The sequence below is a fragment of the Mesocricetus auratus genome, unplaced genomic scaffold (genome assembly GCF_017639785.1).
Source record: "Mesocricetus auratus isolate SY011 unplaced genomic scaffold, BCM_Maur_2.0 Super-Scaffold_100003, whole genome shotgun sequence".
Lineage (NCBI taxonomy): Eukaryota > Metazoa > Chordata > Mammalia > Rodentia > Cricetidae > Mesocricetus > Mesocricetus auratus.
In genome coordinates, this window is record NW_024429188.1 from 117,834,637 (window position 1) to 117,840,684 (window position 6,048).

General features: G+C 42.0%; 1 long non-coding RNA gene across 1 annotated transcript; it reads left to right on the plus strand.

Annotated features, from left to right (window-relative positions):
* Nucleotides 1–6,048, plus strand: LOC121140051. Its single transcript, XR_005876884.1, has 3 exons — nucleotides 1–224; nucleotides 2,199–2,387; nucleotides 5,289–6,048. It is a non-coding gene; the product is annotated as an uncharacterized LOC121140051 (long non-coding RNA).

A 6,048-nucleotide genomic window follows, 5' to 3' on the forward strand; every position in this document is an offset into this window, starting at 1 on the left:
ACCTCCATCCTCTGATCTTCAGACAGACTTTATTTGTACAAGCAAGATATCACCACAGTGGCTGGTCCTCTGTCTGGTAAACATTGCCTCAGAAAAGAGATCAGGATCCTAAGTTTCCTGACTCCTTCAGATACAGAGGACTCAGATGTGAAGGCAGCTGCCCGGTTTGGCAAAGACCAGCTCCAGCAAGAGAGACCCAGTGGAAAGCAACGTTTTATAATAAGGTATGACTCCCTAACCAGTTGTTTTCCCTGGATTCTGGCAAGGACACAGGCATAACTAATCATCTTTACTCTAGTATCCCATCAGCACACCCATTCTTACAGATTCAGGCAGGAATGGCATAATACCTATCTGACAAGCTGCTATTTCCCAGTGTACCTGCCCCAAACCCGCTTAGCAACTGCTTTAAAACCAGTTGTGAGGAATGAACCTGTCATTTGTTGTCCCGTTTTTATATGTTATTAATGATTCCATCTATTGTTTCCTTAAGTGTATACAAGCATGGTTCTATCAAGCTTGAGTTAGCATAAGACAAAAACCACAGATAATTTGGATAAACTAAACCTTTGCTCAAAGCTGGGTAGAGGGAGGGAGGGCACAGCCTAGAATTCCTCTCTCCTAGTGCTCCTGCCTTGCAGAGCCTGGTAGCTTCTTCATCACCAGCTTTTGGACAGCAAAACAAAGGGCATCTGAGGAAAGAAGTGCTTTTTTGGCTCTTTGTTTAGTGTAACATTCAAATATCCAAATGTCTTATGTGAAGCCTCCTAAGCAGTTTCCACTTGCCAATTCACGGGCTGGTATAAGACACTGACCTCTTCCTTCTATCCAAAGTTCCCATCATATCATCTGCCTTGGCCCACTTGGAGCTGGAGGCCTGCCAAGCAGAGACAACTGGCTCATAGAATGGCTTCTGTTTTGATTCTTACTAGGTTCTAGTTTCCCTCCCCACAGTGTCTCCTGAAGACTAGATCTGTATCTACCCCACCTCCAGGCCTGCCAATAGTTAGGCATACACTGGAAATGCATTTCCTTAAAGGGTAATCACATAGAGCCAGTAGTGGTACACTCAAGAGGTGAAGACAGAAGGATGACCAGTCTGAGTTCCAGAACAAGACCCTGTCTAAAAAGTGAAGTGCTAACCACACAGTGATTCTAGACTTTTCAGGCAATGTGTACCAGAAATATCCCTCTACTTCCTCAATTCTCATCTTTTTTCTGACCTGCATTCAGTATGTATTTATTGAACACTCACTGTGTGTTTGACCATAGAAACACAAAAGCACATTACAAGGTCCTTGCAAGAGAGACCAGACGGCAGGGTTGGGGGAGGGATGTAGACAAAATGCCACAAGATGAGTGCTCAGTTAAGCTTTTGGCATTTATATACTTTAGTGGGCACAATTTACACTTCACCTAAAGTAGCTTCAAACCCACCCTATACTCTGCCCCCCCACCTCTGTCAGCTGCCTCTGTCTGTCACAGGCAGGACCACTCTTACTAAACAAGGTGAAATCAGTTGTCAGATGTGGAAATTATATCAAGCTGGTCCTCATTGTCACAGTTGCTTGCTGACCAGCAGGCCATCCAGTGCTCGAAGGATCTGGTGCTAAAAGGTCATCACTCCAGCATTTCTAAAGGCAGGTACCAGGCTCAGCTACTTCGTGTATAGGAGGGAGCTCTGCTCCTACTTCTCTGTCCAACCCTGTCCTCTGACCCTGACATGCCAGTTTCACTCAGAAGTCTAAATTCTTTCTGTGATAACTGTCCTGCTTCTGGGTCCACTGTCTAGGGGCATCTCGCAATGCCTCCTTCTACTAAACTATATTGTCATCCTGACTGTGGGCTATCCCCCACCAAAAAGTCTCTTTCACCTGAGCCCTTCCTCCCATACCACCATCACTGTCCTGTACCTAACTGGGAGAGGTACCTCCTCCTTCCAGGGCCCTTTGTGTTACCAAATCATGACCAGAATGTGAGTGGCCTGCACCCAAGAGCCACTGCCAGGCAGGGTGAGATGGAGCTGCCTGACCCTTAGCTTGGCTGTAAGTCTGTGCTTGTTTAGCAGCAGAGAAACAAGGGTCCTTGGATAGCACAAAGGAATACAATCCTCCCTCCACTGAAGGATTAAGTCCTGGGTCCTTCCTGGGGAAAACAGATGAGACAAGACTTGCAGTCTCTGCCTGGTCTCCCCACAGAATGAAGTTGTAGAGATGAAGGACCAGATCATCCGCTGGGTGCAGGGGGACCCTGGCCACAGAGCCCGTGGCAGTGACCATGATGCTGCTCAGCCTGGTAGAGCAGCTTGGGGAGAAAGACAGGCGCTGACTGGCAAGTACACAGAACTAAGGGACTTGTGTGCCCACAGGATTCTGCAGCATGTCCAGGTAGGCACAGAGAGAGGGACAGAGTGAACCCCATTCTCCCACTCTGCAAGGGCCCCTCTACGTGAAATGTGTTCTTCAGCTTTCTACACAGGTGGGTCTAAGGAAGCACATTCATTTGAAATACAGCCCAGAAAGGGGGAGTCCAAGTGTTTTGGTTATTTGCCTCATTGTTGTGATAAAATACCCAATAGAATCAATTTAAGGGAGAAAGGGTTTATTTTTGTCTCACAGTTCAAGGGTACAATCCATCATGGCAGAGACAGTACAGAGATAGGAATAAGAGGTACCTGGTCACATTGTATCCACCATTGTAAATCAGAGTAATAAATACTGGTGTTCAGTTAGCTTACTTCTTTTAATGCAGTCTTGCATCCCAGTCTAGGGAATGGTGCAAGCCATAGTTAGGGTGGGTTTTTACACCTCAATTAACCCAAACTAGAAACTCCCTCACAAACGTGCCCAAAGACTAACTTAAAATAGATAATCCCTTATAGGTATGCCCAGAGTCTTGTCTCCTAGACAATTCTATATCCTGTTAAGTTGAAAATATTAATCATTACACCAAGTATGTCAATGGTAGAGCTGAATAAAGATGAGTAGGATCAAGGGCTGGGGTGAGGGGCCAGGGACCTGGAAAAGTTCTGAGACTAGGAATCCAATCCCTGATCCTTGTCCCTTCCTAGCTGGCTGCTAAAGTAGAGGGCTGTCAACCTGTTTGGAATTAGCAAATGGTGTCAGGTTCGTGAAGGAGAGGGTCCAGTGAGCCCTCCATTGACCAAGAAAATTCTGGATATGCTTTGAAAAGACTTTGTACATTTGTTTATTTACTTTTTTAGTGTGTGTTCACATTGGTATGGAAGTGCATATGAATAGTACCACACACATTTGGAGGTCAGAGATGATTCTCTCCTTCAACCATGTGAATCCAGAGATAGAACTTCAGTCAGCAGCTTGGCAGCAAGCACCTTTATCCACTGAGCCAGCTCACTAGCCCCTGCCATGGTTACATATTGAATATATTTACTGTAGCAGTGTTGGGAGGTAAAGCTGGTGTGAAATGTTTGGGTTATAGTGTCAGGGCCCTCATGAATGAATTAATATCTTCCTCTCATGATTGAGTTCTTATTTTCTTTAGAATCCTTCAGTTCCCAAAGGAGCCAATAGTTTTAAAGCAAAGTCTCACTCTCTCTCCTCATGTTCTGTTTTCTCTCCCTGACCACGGACTTTCTAGTTCCTGCTATTGGGTGAAGCAAGACCAGGAGTTGGCTGCCCAGTCTTGGACTTCTCAGCCCCTATAATTCTGTAATAGCAATAGAAAATGGACTTAGAACTCAAAGGCCAAGAGCAGCATACAGGTTTGGTGGATGAGTAGAAGGGGCTGAATGATAGAGGCTATGATCTATTGACTTGAATCTCAAGAAGTCTCATGGCACCAAACCCACCGTGGAAGGGCTTAAAGATAACAATTTGTCCAAAACCAAATGGCCATCACAAAAGTTCAAATTTAACCATCAGGAAACAAATACCTAAAACTTAATAATTCTTTTAATTCTAGTATTCATTTTTATAACCTGAGTTTCAGAATTGCCTCAGCACTGTCAACTATGGTTGGCCCCTGGGGGCTCTGAGTTGCACTGTTGTCCACTTCCCACTTTGGGTGTAACATAACAGATATCTTGCATATCAGATATTTAAATTATGATTCATAACAGTAGCAAAATTATATTTATGATGAAAAACAAAAGATAATTTTATGGTTGGGGATCCCCACAACATGAGGAAATGTATTAAAGGGTCACAGCATCAGAAAGGCTGAGAACCACTGACTTAAACCTTTCTACTCCCAATATTTACTCTTCCTGCTTATTCCATGTGTTCTCTACCCTCGCCCTCTTATACTTTCTTAATATCAGAATTTTAATGTATTTAAGGATTTATTTTTATTTTTTATGTGTATGAGTGTTTGCTTGAATGGATATAAGTGCAGTGCCTGTGTGTCTGGTGTCTACAGAGTCTAGAGGAGGGTTCTGGATCCCCTGCAACAATTGTAAGCTACCATGTAGGTCTGGGGAATTAAACATGAGTCCTCTGGAAGAGAAGCCATGCTCTTGACCTGTGAACTATCTCTCAAACATCATTATTTTAATGTGTTTAATATATCACAGTGCATTATGGTTTGAATCTTAAATGTACTTGTATGGAACATTTTTCTTTTGAATACATTACATTGAGAGACTGGAGTTTTAGGAGGTGAGGACTAACTGTGGGAAGCTGGTCACTAGAAATGGGTCTTTGAAAAATGTGGCCTGACCCTAGTCACAGTTTCTCTGCTTCTTGGTCCATAGCAATGCAAACAGCATCAGCCACACACACCTGGCAAGTTATCCGTGACCTGAAACTCTTGACACTATGAGCCAAAACAAATCTTTTCTGCCTTAAGTTACTTCTTTCAGTTAACTAATACATAAATGAAAGCTTTTTATAGTTTGTGTTGCTCTTTTTTTTAAATATGTATTTACTTGTTATGTATACAGTCTTTTGCCTGCATGTATTCCTGTACAACAGAAGAGGGCACCAGACCTCATTATAGATGTTTGTAAACCATGTGGATGCTGGGAATTGAACTCAGGACCTCTGGAGGAGCAGCTAGTGCTCTTACCCTCCGAGCCATCTCTCCAGCCCAGTTTGTGTTGCTCTTAAGAGCAGAACATCTCTTTAAAATATAAAATTTGTTACTCCACTGTTGTTTGGAAGAAAAGGCTGTAAACACGTCTCAGTAATTTTAAAGATACCTTCTCTAGATTTTTATAAACTAGTATATCCAGTAATTAAAGTTCTTGTGTCTCAGTAGTTCTTCTCTGTTATTCTTTCTTGTTTCACGTTGATCCAAATGATCTGAAGAACTTCAATCAATGATTGGCAATACCAACTGAATAGATGTTGAACTGTATCAGATGCTTTCCACACATTAGTTGAGGTAAGGTATTTATGTTCTTCACCAATAATATTTTATGCCTTGAGAGATGGCATTGTGCAGTTCGATGTGATTTCCATGTGTGTCCATTGGCACATAATACCAATTGTGATTCAGATCATATCTTTACTGACATTTTGTTTGTTAATTGTGCCAATTCATTTTTTTTACAAATGACTGATGAAGATGTTTTAAAATCTCTGATTAATATGAATGAAAAAGCCTTACTAAAAATGTTGACCCCATGCCTGACAAACTCTCTGGATCCATCAAACAATTTACAGGAAATAGGGAGTTCAGAGAAAACTGTTGAATTATTTAATTGGGCTGTGACCATCAGCTTCCTAACATTCACAGTAGAAATCACATTTTTGACAAATAAATTACAAGGGAGGAAAATAGATGTAGTGGGAAGCCCATAAATTAGGGTACTTGTAAACATGAATGACTTCTGATCCTAACAAACTGTAAAGAAAAATGTAAACAACAGATAATTTAAATACAGACTGGCAATTTGACAATGTTAAATAATTATTGTTAAGCCAGTAAAATAACTCAGTAGGTTTAGGCACTTGCTACCAAACCTGACTACCTGAGATCAATACCCAGAACCAACAGAGCGAAAGAAAACCAATTCAAGAAAATTACTCTCTGAGTTTGCATTTGCTGTTACACACACATGAGAGA